Source organism: Rhipicephalus microplus, unplaced genomic scaffold (assembly GCF_043290135.1).
Source record: "Rhipicephalus microplus isolate Deutch F79 unplaced genomic scaffold, USDA_Rmic scaffold_22, whole genome shotgun sequence".
In the NCBI taxonomy this organism is placed as follows: Eukaryota; Metazoa; Arthropoda; class Arachnida; order Ixodida; family Ixodidae; genus Rhipicephalus; species Rhipicephalus microplus.
In genome coordinates, this window is record NW_027464595.1 from 7,829,095 (window position 1) to 7,845,064 (window position 15,970).

The 15,970-nt window shown below is 46.6% G+C and overlaps 1 pseudogene; it reads left to right on the forward strand.

The window, feature by feature from the left end:
• Positions 1-93: 93 nt before the first annotated feature.
• On the forward strand, positions 94-4,969 carry LOC142786342 (calpain-7 pseudogene; annotated as a pseudogene).
• The last annotated feature ends 11,001 nt before the right edge of the window (positions 4,970-15,970 follow it).

Below are 15,970 nucleotides of genomic sequence, written 5' to 3' on the forward strand. Positions count from 1 at the left end.
CACGCAATGGGCTTTTTGCCTAAACCTCCCGGTGACGAACACAACCCCAACTCCGCATGACCTGGTCCTCGTCAATGAGAAGAACGCTTCGACATGACAGAGGCTGCGGAAGCGAGCGACGTTGAGGGGGGATCGGAAGTTCGTCTCCTGGACGAACAACAAGTCGATGCTGCGGGCTTTCGCAAAGGAAACGACAACGGTTTGTTTCGTCGTGTCGCGGAAACCGCGAACATTCCAAGTGGCGAAACGGATTCGGTCAGCCATCAGTCGCACTATGATGGAGTGGAAACGAGGGGGGTACGTGAGTGTGTGGAAGGGAGTGGTGGAGGCAAGGGGCAGCAGCGCATGGGGGAGTGAAACAGGATGGGGTAAACGGCGGCGCCGGCACGCACGGGCACTGCTGTCTGTAACGAAGGAAGGTGTTATCAGATCGTCGCGCTGGCTTTAGGGGGTGGTTCCCCTTCGCCTGCGGCGCTTTGGCCGAGCTTCTGCGTCTTCGTCTTCGGTGGGGCATCGCTGTCCCTCGCCGTCGCTTCTGACCCAATTCGGCGTTGTCGCGCCTCTCTGCTTGTGGCTCTCCCTCTCGTTTCTTTCTTGTTCTCCTCTCCCTGGCGTCGGCACAAGCGCGAACGAGCTCTCTGCTCGCGGCCTGGCACCCGCTGGGACGCGAGTGGGTCAAGTTGGCGGTCTGTGTAGGGTGATGCTTTACTGGAGGGGGGCTCAAAGGAGAAGGGCTGGTTTATTTGAGCACGGTCTTGGTCGTCAGGGAGCGCGTAATACCCGCGGCTCACGATGGGCAATTCGTCCTTGGCGGGGTCATTGGTAGCGTCGTCCAAGTCCTGGGCGCACACTCGGGCCAACACGTTAACGGGTGTTTTGGAGGCGGTTTGGGGGGCTCACTTCTCTTGAAAGTTTCGGCAAGCACCGGGAAGTTGTGGCCTTCATCTTAGACTGACAGGAGGACGAATGGCATAGACGGGGACGATTGGGCCGAGACGGTTTCGAGGTAGCTCGATTCCGTTTCCGATGACATGGGGGCGGCATCGTCAGCCTTCTCGGGCTTGTCTTCCTCGTTGGTGGATGAATCTGCCGCAGTGCTTCCTGTGACCAGGCTGGCATCCGTTTCGCGGCCTTGGAGGGAGGGAGGCCTTGGGGGGCGCGGGCCACGGTCCTGGGTACGAGCACTTGTAAGCGAGAGGCGGGTTCGCCTGGCTTCTGCGACGGGGAGCCACTCGGCTGGACCGCGTTCGACGCGAGGTCCGATACCGAGGGGAATCCACGAGCAGCTGACGCATAAGAGCGCCTCCTAAAACATTCTTTCGTTCCGTGGTGACCCCGGCAACGCTTACATTCGGCTGAACAGCCCTCAGTTTCATGACCGAAAGTTCCGCATCGTTTGCAGTATGGTGCGGAGCATGCGGTCGCCATGTGGCCCACCTCACTACATCGCGTGTACACCCACCTCATGCCTCTATATTCGAACATTACCCGGTGCCCCGCAATGGTCGCCAAGTTGGGCACCGGCTTACTCATTTCGATTTTCACGACTCTGACGCCGTTCAACTTATTTTGGCGGGTGGCCACAGTAGCAAACGAGATGCCCCGCACCTTACCGTACTGTGCTAGGGCGTTGCCAAGTATCTGGTCAGACAGGTAGGCGGGGTATCGGTAGCCGTTGACGTACGTGACCGGCGGCCCAACGGCCTCAACCGGTACGCTTACTCCATTAACCTTGAAACCTTCCACCACAATTAACTTTGTTGCCTGGCTGGCGTTACGTGTACAGACGAGAAACTTGGCCCCGCCCATATGCTGCATAACAAGAACACTATCATCACCAGCTTCAAATTCAATAGCGTCTATGAAATTCGCTGTGAAGAGGAAGCAGTTCTCCCGCACTGGTAGGTCGGTAGTGGCCGCCATTCTGGAGGGGCTGTCGCCAGCAGAAGGGGGCGTGTCTTGTAGAAAACTAGTAGCGTGCACTCTGGTAAATCTGCACTCTGGTAGAGTGCAGATTTACCAGAACTGCACTCTGGTAAATCTGCAGCTAAGCCTGGGGAGACGCTGCTCGGGATCAGGTGGAGTCGGGTGGGCTGCAGGAGGGTTCTGGGAAGGTTGCGTGGACCGGCAACCGTGCTCCTCCTGGCATAGGGGTGTGGGGCTCCGGGCTGGAAGGCCCGAGACACAGAGGTGGCAGTCGCTCGCACGAGGCGGCGAAGCCGGTAGGACCTGGTCTGACCGTGAAATCCAAAAGCCGAGAAGCGATTGCCCCAGCACGGATAGCAGTGACCGGAGCGTCGACCGTCGATCAACTACTGACAAGCGGCGAAGCGCGTCGGCATTTATACTCTTGCCGTCGAATGTTCTAGCGTTATCGCTGGCGGTGGCGTAGATTCCAGAACAATCTGTACCGTTCGCACAGTGGGCGTGATCTTATCGAAATGATCTACTACAGTCCGGAACCTTCTCGAAAACTGCAGGCGTGGTTTGCGCTGAGAATCGTGGGGTGTTTTGGGACGATAACAAAAACGTGGGAAATGGAACGTGGCATTGCTCCCTCTGAAAAAAGGCATCGTCCCGATGCTTTATCTAAAGATGAAGGTACAATAATAATGCAAGAAGGTACAATGCATATATTACGATACAACAATAATACAAAAAACGCTGTTTCAGTTTGTTAACGCGCATGAAACGGCTTGAGGCGCGCGACATGGACGACTTCAGGTCGCGATCGGCGTCGTTGAGAGTTCGTGATGCCGTCGGGGACAACCTCGTAATCAAGTTGGCCGAGACGTCCAACCACCCTGTACGGTCCGAAGTACCGTCACAGAAGCTTTTCACTTAGTCCACGTTGACGTATCGGCGTCCACACCTAAACACGTTCACCGGGCTGGTATTTTACGAAGCGTCGTCGAAGTTTGTAACGGTGGCTGTCGGTCGTCTGTTGATTCTTCATACGGAGACGCGCAAGTTGTCGGGCTTTTCGGCGCGTTGAAGGTACTCGCTCACATCGAGGTATTCTTCGTCGGTGACGTTGGGTAACATGACATTGAGCGTCGTTGCCGGGTTCCTTCCGTAGACCAATTTGTATGGAGATATCTGCGTCATCTCCTGCACCGCCGTGTTGTATGCGAAGGTCACATACGGAAGAATGGCGTCCCACGTTTTGTGTTCGACGTCGACGTACATTAACAGCATGTCGGCGATCGTCTTGTTAAGCCGCTCGGTGAGGCCGTTGGTCTGTGGGTGGTTACTGTCGTCCGGCGGTGGTTTGTTTGGCTGTATGCAAAGATCGCTTGAGTTAAGTCGGCAGTGAATGCCGTTCCTCTGGTGGTGATAAAGACCTCTGGGGCGCCGTGACGTAGCAACTCCAACTGGACAGGGCCAAGTTTCTGCTGTCACAAGCGCTGGACGAGGATGAGGCTGACAACTACCAGGAGGCCCTGGAGCTCTACACACTAACAGTTGAGCTCTGCCTGCAGGTGAGAGCTGCTACAGATGACAAGGCCCTTCACGAAAAGCTTACCAGCATTGCATATCAAGGACTTGAAAGGGCGGAGAGCATAAAGGCCAAGTTGGCCAGCAGATGTGGCTGTGGCAGTACGATCATTCAACCTGCGCCGTCAGCGCCTATGCTCGAAGGGGCCACACCCATTGGTGGCAGCAAGGCCTCCGACACCTCACTGACCACCAGGTTCAGCTCGGAGGCATCTACCACGTCCTCTTCTTTGAGCTTTTCCGGAGCTGATGGAGAACAAGTGCGAGATGCCATCAGCGACAGCGAAAGTTATACACTTGATGATATTGGGGTCCTAAGGAAGACATTAGTGATCAACGGGCGGGAGTACGTCCCTTTTCTGGAGACGGACAAGCGGGAGCGCTTTGCCTTCAAGCTGCCATTCTGTGATCCCGACGGCAGGCTGTCTCTGTCGCCCAAGCAGCGGGCCTCCTTCAGCCACTGGGCACGACTCGAGGAGTTGTCGTCCGATCCCAAGATCATCGAAGTGGTCGACTGCTTCAGCCTTCGCCAGACTGTTGTTTCAGACTGCTCATTTGTGGCATCCTTGGCTGTGGGTGGTCTCTATGAAAAGCGGTTCAAGAAAAAATAATTACAAGCATAATCTTTCCCCAGAACAGGCCGGGACAGCCTGTATACAATCCTTGTGGCAAATACACTGTCAAGCTTAACATAAATGACGTGCCAAGAAAGGTTGTCATCGATGATTACTTACCAATGGGCAAGAGCTCGGAGATGCTGTGCTCGTACTCGAACAACAAGAATGACTTTTGGGTGTCACTGCTGGAGAAGGCCTTCATGAAGGTCATGGGTGACTATGACTTCCCTGGCTCAATCTCTGATATCGACCTACATGCACTCACTGGCTGGATCCCCGAACGCGCCAGTCTTCAGGGAAGCGCAGACACACCCTTCGACGCAGAGGCATTATTCAACAAACTGCTCAACCGACACCAACGTGGTAATGTGCTGGTCACCCTTTCCACAGGGGAGCTGAGTGAGGTCGAGGCAGAACGGTCAGGCTTGGTACCTTCACATGCCTATGCAATGCTCGATGTACGCCAAGTGCAGGGTCGGCGTTTGTTCCTGCTCAAAAACCCCTGGAGTCATCTTCGCTGGAGTGGCCGCTTCTCTGAGCGTGACACCACCAGCTAGACACCAGCACTAGCCCAGGCTTTGCGATACGACCCGCACAACGCTGCCATGTTTGATAACGGAGTATTCTGGATCGATTATGACTCTGTGTGCCACTTCTTTGACGTCGCGTACCTCAACTGGAACCCGGGCTTGTTCCAGTACACCTACTGCACTCAAAGGTCATGGAATGCCGGAAGTGGCCCGGTCAAGGATTTGTACAACATTGGTGAGAATCGTGTGGTGTTGTGGGACGATAACAAAAACTTGGGAAATCGAACGTGGCATTATGAATACCCGTTTCGAAATACACATTGAAGTTAGCGCATGTGTGTGTCACACCTTTGTCTTCGTGTTTTTTTTTCAGTGAACTAAAACAATAATTCCGCAGGGAGCATCACAATCTATGTTTTGTATCCATAGCAAAATTTTATTCTGATGCGTTGCATACAATTGGGTCACATTTTAAAATCCTGCCGAAAATGAGACCAATGAAAGTATAGACGTTTGTTTCGGTAGTATTTCTGTATAATTTAGATATATATGTCTGGAAAATACAGCGAACGAAAGGCAACCTGATGCTGGAAGAAGCAAAATCTGTGACACAAGCAACTCAAGTTTCCAGGTTGCTACGGGGTCAAAATTGACATTTACTTCACTGTACTCTCTCCACATTTATGTCACAACTACTACGATAAACCTAAACTCATCAAGAAACTTTACATATTCTTTGCTGGCGTCACTGTCAGCTCATCTTCATGAAGAATATGTAAAACAATGGAAACCAGCCCTCAAAAACGTCTTTTCTTTAATTTATTTCGGTCTCATGACAGACTGAGAATTCGCTTGATAATATGGAGATGTCGCAATATTTGATTTTAAGTAAGAATATGTGCGCTAAAAAGCCGAAATTTCGAATGGTCTGTTACTCTCAGACATGGAATGAGGTGGTGTACAGTAAAGTCAGCTGTATGTTCGAGCCTGCGCTCATCTCCCTTGCTGTTGTGCCGTTTTTTTTGCGGTTTACATTCAATTTAGCCTTCTATTTCCCCGCTATTACCCATTACCACGGCTCAAAGAAGGCTATACATAGGACACTGCTACTGCAAGTGCATTCACTTTTTCAGCAATGGAGATGCAATATATTTATATGAGATGCACATTTTAACTAATAACATGAACAATAGGCAATGCATTAAATATTAGGTACAGATTGACAATTGTGCGTGGTGGTGGGTTTTTCAAATTTATTTCATTTTTCCCGGAGAGCTAATTCTCTCTGACAAGTTGCTGAGAGCGACCCTAATCGCAAACGTTTCCTCTCTAATTGCACATTGGGTTTCAACAAACAGTAAGAGGAAGGAGAATTTGCATCGGGCACTTGAAGCAAAAAGAGACTAAGATGCGGAAAGTATAAAATAATCGCTGTATTACCGCAACATATCGAAAGCATACTTTGGCTTCGGCTCTAAGGCATCCTCACCAAATGCATTCGTTTGAAATGGCACGTGGGTAACAGCCCCTTCAAGACGGTCTCTTCAGAACGTTCCCCAACGGTTTTGTAGGCTCATAACGGAAGATGCTTCTTGCCATCTATATTTTTTTGAGTACAATGAATGACATGCTCGAATGAAAAGAATAACACTGGCCACTTTACTGGTGTTGAGTAGCATTGGTATGCAAACTGCCATCCACGTAACTCAAGACGCTCTGCGCCCACACAGCTGCCGCTGTCGCCTGCTCTGTAAGCATTTTGAAAAATTGACTTCAAGAACGAGGCTGAACATGTACGAGATGTCTCCTTATAGTTTGTTTCCTTACAGCCACTCTTGGTCAAAGTACTGAGTCTGGGAGTCGTGCGGCGTTTCTCTTCTCTGATATCACAGTAAACAAAAGAACAGCAACTTGTAGGTGCGTGCTTGATTGTCCTCTCGAGTCGAGACTGGAGTTGGATCTTAGCAAACATTCCCTTACCGAATTCTTCCCTCCAGACATTGTCGCCAAAGAAGTCACACAAGTTTCGCACTCTTTCCTAACAACCACTTTCCTTGCAAATTAAGCTTTATGCGCCCTTTAATTTAGGCTATCTCGATCACCGAGTCTCGCGTCCTTAATTTGTTCGCCCGCTTTTCAATGTTCTTGACGCTAGAAAAGATGGTCGTGAAGATTTTCTAAAAATAACTGCCTGTTTATGTGAAGCCTGAGGTTAAATAATGATTTTGTACTTTAGGTTGTCCTTATAATGTAAACTTCATTAACCAGGCTAAGCCTTTCTTCTATAAACACGAGGAAATATACAAGGAATTCATACAACTAATTTCATTTGTCCTGTGCTCCACAAATTTTAAAGGGCGTTAGTACGCCCTTTCAAAAATATTTTGTGTGACGGAAGTTTGCATGCATACGATTCTACAAAGAGATGGTTTGAACCATATTTTGAGTTTAATAAACTTCCTTTACAGAATGGTGTGACCCACATAAAAGTCAACGCATGAATTTACAAAGAATCAGATATGTTTTTACTCAGGACTCACTTAAGAGATCAACACATACTCATTCAATTTCTTAGAATGTACCGCACTCTCTTTCACACTACGGTACCCTGGTTGGGCAACTAACACTCTTGCTATCGGGTACGACGCTTTTTCGGCGCTTCAGTGAACAATTTATGGGCATTCATTAGGCTCAAATGCTTCAAAGCTGTGAAGATGCACCGATGATGGCACGTTCATTACAACTTCAGGAACGATCTAATACCAAGTTTGTTAAACCGAGTATAAAAGTGTGATGCCACGTAATGTATAACTAAATAATGTGGAATGCAATGCACACGCAGAGAAAAAAAGACTTTACTGTGTACGAAATTTCGGCCTATATTTATTCGAAGCAGTAAACAGGTAATTGCATCAGGTGTGTCACAACTAGAGAGGGGAATATAGGCAAACGCCTAATTTTTACTTGCGTTCCAATTGCGTCATTTCAATACATGAGCATAAATAAAGTTTACAGGGCATTTTCTGTGTTTCTATGGTGCGTATTTCTACTTTTCAGGCATTAAAGCCTTTAAATACCTATAACTGCCTATTTCTTTATTCCCGGTATGTACGTACGCTATCTAATCTCAAGTTAAGCCTTTGGGTGCAGTTCAACACCATCATTCATGTTCGGAGTTTAAGGCATTTCACATAGTCCTCCAGTTCAACCGGCTTCCGCAAAACAATCGCTAGCACCAATGAAATGCGACGCGAGGAGAACAGTGCCCTACCGCACTCACAAGACGTTAGTATTAGCCACGCGCAAAACCATGACGAGACGTCAGGGCAAACATAGTAAAATATCAAACTAGATCAAAATATGTCGTGCACGTGGTTTCGCTTTATTTGGACCTTATTAAGTCGTAAACTTTTTCCAGTGGGCGTAGTAAGGCTGATAACCATAATAATGAAGACGCTCATCGACAAGATTGAGATTGACGCTATCTGATTCAACTAGGTTAAAACTATCAACTTCCCTCTTTTCCTTATTTAGCAAACCAGCTATACGTAATTTTAAAGACTCTGATGTTTCTTAGGCTGCGATGAAAATACGACGTAATGCACGAGAGAAGGTCGGCCATCGGCCAAAGACTGCCATTTTTTTTAAAGTAAAGACAAACTGTCGGATAATCCTGAAGCGCGATAAAGTTAGCAGCTCAAAGCTCACATCAAGCTAGGCGTATTATACCAATCCAACCGCAAGCGACGAATGACTGTATCACAGAATTGTCAAACTGCAGCTAGAGTACCTAATATAGTGTGCCTAAGAAATTCAAATAGAAGTATCCAGCCATTTCTTGCACAAGAATCTGCTTCTAAAGGGGCAGTAATTTGGCGTTTAATCAGTGCGCTAGTAATGTTTAAATTTACTTAGAAAATAAAGTGTGAAATACTCACTTTACACAAAATAAAAATTCAAGTAACACATACATCTTCATTTATCTCTTTCTTTGTATTCGTTCTCTATTTCTTTTTCACTATCTACCTCTTTAAACTCGTTCTACCCTGCTTCTTTTTTCCTCCTCACACTAACTACCATTTTCCGACCCCTTGTTATACAATATTGTAAAAAGCTGTATGTGAAACTCTGCTAGCGTGCACGCGGTGGGAAAGAAATGTTTAGCTTATAATTTACTCAAGGATCTACTTCAACAGAATGGTGACAGCTAAGCGATAAGCAAAAGCAAATGGAGAGTCCGTCAAATAAGAATTTTTATCGGTGGCGGGCCTGTGCATCCTTACCGCCATTGTTGTGTATGACTGAATAACGCCGTTACTTCAGTCTAGAGATAAACACTGATATTTCAGCAATTTTGCTTTGCCATTAGGCTGTGATGCTGAAAACAGGATACAGCATAGCCATGTGCCATACGAAGTTGGCCTCCGCCCTCTTTTGCATGATGTTTTGCATGCTTGTGCGCACTCGTTGGATGTTATGGAAGGTTTACAGAACGAACGTAGTGGTCCCTGCCATTTCTTCGCAAACGTAACGCGTTACCAGTACTGTACCACTGATCCTGAATAGAACAGTGGCATTCCTCTATTTCTACCATAAGAAGCTATTTCCTGTAACATCATTCTAAGCAACATGGTTCCGTAAACACCGAGGGCAAACAGGTGTTTTGCCAGACAGGCATGCGTCTGCTTGGAAATACAGTGAAAATACCTTTTTCTTCTTCAACTTTTATGCTTTACAAATACACGCGTCTTGTGCACGGGTTTCGTATTACAACACGTTATGTCCCAGTATTATTTCGTGGTGCAAGCGCACATTTCCATCGGGCGTCTGAAGAGGTGTTTATCATATCGACTTCAAGGCTTAAAGCCGCGGACAAGGCACACACATTACCGCGCATAATTCTTTAAGACCACTATGTTGTCTTAAGGGAATACTGTTGCATTACCGTGTTAACGTAGCATTGAGGCCTACACAGCTTTCGCGCCACACTCTCAGGAAAAATTCAGATGTGTCGTCATTGAGATCACGTCTTCGCAAGACTGCTTTAGGGTCGTTTGTTCATACATCACTCTGAATTCTACAAAGACTCTTGTTTGTGTGATGAGGCCAGTGTACGGTAGCAACGAGTGCCGTAGTGTTTCGTGTGCTGGACTGGCGCTCTGCCCTCAAGGGAACAGCCGGCGATGCACGCGCTGGAATACTTGAGCTATCATTCGGCAACTCAACCATGAGTGATATAAAAAGGTCATCATCATCCTCTGCGGGTGTTTTGTGTTGAGCGTCAAGTGTGGTGCAATTAGCCATTTTGTTCTGACTGCATCTGTAGTGTTCGTTGATTCACAGGCCGTTGTCTCTCGACTGACTGCGACAAGTGGCGATAACTGCTTTTCATTGATTACTCGAGTGTTAGAAAATGCGGGCTCGTACTTTTGCTGCCCAACTCCAGATACGAGCCATACCAGCCGCTGTTACCGCTGTTCGTATGCCGCTATGACGCAAGTGTAGTGCGTAGCAAATAGACCAAAGGGTGACAAGCCGAGCCGAAGTCAGACGAAGCCAGCCGCTGTTACCGCTGTTTGTATGCCGCTTTGACGCAAGAGTAGCACATAGCAGATAACCAAAACGCTGAAAAGCCACGCCGAAGTCTGATTTTTATTAGGAAGTTGAGCATCGCGACAAGTGCTTCGCAAAAACAAACTTTTGCAGGTAAAGCTTTCGTCGGACAGAGCTTTCCAGCTCGACAAAGTCGGCTGAAGTCATATTTCTAACAAAAAACCGGCAGGGCCTTAGCGTATAAGTCCATTGTTTCATGTCACTCTCATTAAACTTGGGCCGTTGTTCACATCGTCTTCACGCTTGTGATATCCTCCAAAACAGGCAGGTCATCGACAATCATCGTGAGGCAGGTAAGCTAATACACAGCGTTCTTGAAAGCAGTGTATCTTGAAGGCCTCAGCTATTTGGCGTGCACGCTCGGGTCCCTAACAGTTGAAAAGAGTTGGCACAGAACAGTTCCAGACACACCTATTTCCCCGTAAGGAAGCATTGTGCCATCAGTAGGCTGGAGAGGGGAGAGGGGAGGGGGGATAGAAGAGTTTGCTAAAACTATGGTGGCTAACCGATCTCCTCGTGGGAAAAGTGGCCGAGGAGTAAAAACTACTGCAGAACACCTGTCAATTGTTCATGGGGTGGTTATGCATAGCACAACGGCTTTAGTGGCTGGTCCACGCTCATTGTTGCTGCCGAACTGGTGGATAGTCTGTTTTAGAAACACTTAAAGGTTGACCGCTTTGTTACCATTGTTTATTGCGAGCTAGGGCACGTTGACCAGGATACTGCTGTTGAGTCAACACCCAGAATAGCAGAAAAGCTTCATCAAAAAAAAAGATGCCAATTCATTGTCTGTCTGTCTGTCTGTCTGTCTGTTTCTCTCTTAATTATACTATCTCACCTATAAATACTTTCAAGCGTTCTGTTTTAGTGGGTAAATAATTGAATAGGTATAGTTTTTTATGTTTTTTGCATGAGCTAAACAACAGTTCGAATGCATTCGTTAGAGAAGGCTGCTTGTAGGCGCAGTGTAGTCGGCCGCCACGCCATGCTAACATGGCGACATCATTGACACGAGGGGGGTGCCTCGTCGGCGAAAATTCGTTTTTTGTGACATTTCCTTCAGTTTAAAAAACTTTTGAAAAAAACCTGATAAACACGGGGTAGTATTTGCGAAGAGCACCAACGTTTTATTCTCCACGGATGTAGGTCAGATAAGTAATAGATGAGATCAAAACTCACTACGCGTGAAAAAGAAAAGACCCATAAACAACAACTTTGGCTCCAAGCAGATTGCGCACACAAAGTTTAGAGTGCACACAAAATCAATAAAGCAACTTGTGATTAAATTCGAGGCTTCCGTGACCTCGACTCCTCTGTTGCACAACATTGTACATTTTTTAACAAGCGATGCAAGTTTAAAACCTGACTATGTTTGGTGCAAGTGAACGATGGCCAGTCAGTAGATGGCGCTTGACGAGAACTGGAGATGATGAAAATCGGCTGCTCAGACAGGTCACTAAGCCATTCACGCCTGCAAGCCCTTTTGCCGCACACCACGTCAGCTTTTAATCACCATACCTTGCGCTTGTGAGTCACCCGCACGGCGGAAGCGTTCTCACACAGAGTTAGACTGAAAACAATTTGCCCCTGTTGCGACGCCCATAGAGTTTCCTAAACATAGACTAGAGGAAACTCGAGCGCTAGTGTCCATGGGAGCTGCGACGCACGGCGCTACAGCAAGCACGGGAAGGATGGGTAGTACAGGTATTCGTCTAATCTTCGTATTCTGGCTTAGTTTATATTCTCGTAGCTAAAAATTTTGTTGCCAAAAATAAAATATTAGCAAATGTTGAGCAGTTCAGCTTCACCACCCCAAAATTTTAAACTTAGCATTTGAAATCGTGTTACGATGTTCGAAAAGGTTTGTCGTTTCCTTCGGAACAAAGCCAAAACAGAGCAATAAATGAAGCCACATGTGCGACTCGCTGCTCGAAAGTACGAAGACTAGACGAATCCATGTACTCTCTAGTTCCCCCTGGTTTATATTAGGAAAATGTATTGCGACACCACGCTTGACAGAATGAATTGGTGGCCTGGTTGCATGGTAACTGTGGACAGGCGGCTGAGTACTTTCTTGAGACAGCCGACCATCTCTCTAGCCAAACACATCGGTTGAGTGACAGTACCTTTAAGCTGTACCTTCAGTAGATGTATGATGGCTTGAGAAGCTAATTTCCGGCACGGTAAAGTGCAGCAAAGTGCCAGAGCGCAGAGGTGGAGACGAATCTCTGAGAAAAAGAAAGTTGTTTGCTTCATCGATGTTTCTTCAAGAAGGGGCTGATCCCACAAGGCAGCCTTTAAGAAGGTGGGAATTATTTAAAGGGAGAAATGGAAAGATTGGGACATTGGTGCTCAATAAAGAGATCAGGAAGAGGAGACGGAGGTCGTGCTTGGCACCTACTGGGATCCAAGGACTGAATACTACATCGAGAAGTTGGCGTCGATGATGGCTCTATATTAAGCGCTCGGCATGTAACACCTGCGCTGGTACAACCCAGTTCTTACTGCGTCATTTGTTGAGTGGCCTCCCTGGCCTTTGTTCAACTCAGGGGTGGATTTGCGTTTGTTTTACTGTTAGCTTGTTCTCATGGGGGTGTCGCCCGAGCTCAGGAGGATTCTAAATATTGCGAAACTCGGCCGATCCTGCACAGCGCCCCTGGTGTGTCTGCTGTTTAAATGACGTCATTTATTTTTTCGAACAATTCACGTAGCAGTTGATGAGTCCTTATAGTTAATAAACGTATGTTGCAGTATTTTATAGGTCCATTATAACAGCTGGCTGGAACCAGAATGATTTATGTCGTGGAATCTATATTTTTTACGACAAATTCCTGAATATTCGGATAACAGGATGTAAGTGCTTGAATGCCAGTCGTTGAAAGAGAAACAAACGCTACACTCGTCCCTCATGCCAAAAAAAAAGCGTTCAGAAAAAGCATACGATTACAGAGCTCCAGAAAACCTAAACAAAACTTCCCCCTCGCAGGTTTGCGCCTCCCTCTGAAAAATACGAAGAGTTTTGCGATTGTACCAAATGAATGAGGAAAGAACAGCTTATGGTATGTGATATTTCTGCAGAACTACCGAAAGAGTACGTGATAAGTGGCCGGTCACACACGGCGCCTTAGGTATCGGTGGCAAGATGGAGGACCTACGCCACTGAGAAGAAAAGACCAACGAGGAGTCACCAAACCATTCGCACCGTGAGTTTTTATAGCGTAGCGATGGAATTGCGCAGCGACTGTCGGAGTGCTTTTCACGAGGGATACCCCGTCGCACCTCGGTTGCACTTCTCGTCGGGGTGTTAAGATAGGTAAGGCAGCCTGGAGAGATGCATTTGGACTTTTATATTCGCTATATCAATATATCTTTCACACCTTTGTGTATTTACGAATACTACGTGGGCTTTTGTTCTCATTTCTGATACGAACAAAATATCGAAAGGACAATAGAAGTGAGGTGCGGATGAAAATGGTGGTGCTCTAGAACGGCGAAGACACTTTATTACCTCTGGGCGTCTTTTTGACAGGAGACCACGCGTGGCCGCTTGCAGCAATTGCGTAAGTTCGAAACGCAACATATACATACAACTCTCTAGATTAACTGAGGTCGAGGCGACAGCCATATATTACTTTTAGTCCAAAAGAAGGCTATTGTTTCCAGCACCCATTGCGGGAGCTCTCTATAATTTTTCTCGCAAGCGTGAATAGTACCACTGCTATTCAGGTGGTCTGAATGGAATCGAATCTTTTACTATATACTGTGTGGATGTCATCTGGGGGGGCATTGGAATACTGCTCGTGCTCTGTTGGTCATTCAAAAACACAAATGTTACAAAATTACAAAAAGATATCTTGAAACTGTATTGTGAAGGGCGACGTGAGGTTTGCAATACTTGCCTATTTGTATTCTTGCACAGTTGCTTGAAGGTGGTCATATTTTTTTCAACTTCTTTCTGAGGATTTGTCTTTCAGAAAGATGAGATTCCGGCTTTATTTTCACAATGCATATACGCAAATGCGTTTGCTGAGGCTAACAAACTGCGTAAAATTGAGTTCACTTGTAGTGCATTGATTTGTTAAGTGTGAAAAGCGTGTAGTGCAAGTTCAGTACCCCTCCAATTCTGTATCTTTCCACAGATGCAGGGATGCAAAATTGAGCACGTGGTAAAGCGGACCGGAATATGGAGCTACAAGACCGCAATGTGACCGTTTTTTTGAAAGAGTTAAAATAAAAGGTGAAAAGAGGGGTACAGAAAGGATGCGCATGTCCTGTGCGCCCCTCTACTGCAACCTCACCGAGAAAATCATTCCTTATTCAGGGTAACGTTTCTTCGAGTGTTAATACAGCAGAAGACGTGCCACTTAACAAATACCGCATGCTCTTTGATCATCTCAAGCGTTCTTCTTAAGGCTGCGTCACGTGCGAATGCCAAATTTTCCGACTTTTAAAGTCGTGAAACACGCGAGGCACGAAAAAACGACAAAAAAATAAAATATGTTTTTTAGGGCAGATTTTCGGGTAATTGGTTTATTGAAACTTTTATTCGTCGTAGTCATTTAACCTTTTGCCATGCGCAAGGCCCAATTGCTCTCCTCGTAATAAATGTGATTGTGGTAAACAAAAATGGTTCCACGATCTCATTGAATTTGTAAACGTAGATGGACACGTTAAGGCTAGAATGCACTTCTTCAAATAGTTACTAGCGCAACGAGTTGCGGGAACGCCACAAAGTCTGAAGAAAAAATTCCTTCCTTTCACACTTTTTGGCATTCGCCTTGTCGTCAACGCTCACCTTGACGGCAAGATGTGATGTGCTCGTCATACGCAACAGCTGTTTTTATCCGCTCGCAGGTGCGCGGGCTTGTTGCTGTGAGTCTTCGCATGGAGAGGAAAAGCACTCGGCCAGGAGAGAAGAGCTAAAAAACAGTGCACGGCTTCGAAAAAAGCCAGGGGAGCGAGAGCGCCTTTATTATCGTCACACATTGATTCACACTGTTACGACGCCATTTAAAAAGTCTCAGGGGGATAGGTTCGCTGTGAAACAATGCAGGACTAAGGCAGTACAAATACATTTGGACTTCTGGGTGCTTTAGAGGCTCTTTACGGGGCCACTCAAGGTGCTCACGATGGCTTGAAAAGCAACGTAATGCCAATGTACTTGAAAACAGCCCTGTTTGAGAGACCGCAAATTACAGTAATGCCTTGCTTTCAATGTATCTCTTTCACTGATATCGAATGACTTATCGAGATTACCAGCTCCACTGCCTGTCGCTCTTCACCGATTATAATGTCTAGTTTTTTTAGGTAACGTTATTTCGTGGTGATATCTTCAATGTTTATCCTTTTATGTACGTTTCATGGCGTCTGCAGAAATTAGCGATAGTTTTTAACTATGAGAAGCAAGTGTTTTTTTGTATTTTACGCAGAATAGTTCGCAAAAAAAAAGTGCTTTTGAGGCGTGCGTCGCAGACGGCTACTTGGCTGGGCTGAAGATGTGGACGCGTGCTATTGACACAAAGAAAAGCGGTATCTCAGAACACGCGAATGAAGACACGATAAAATTTTCTAAAAGCATGACTGTTATTTTTTCGAAGTGTGGGATAAAATAACAGCATGACACCTTCTACAATTGGTGTTGCGCACAAATGAAAGTCACTCATATGCATGTAAAATGAAAACACAAACAATGTCACTCTGGTTCATGCGCTG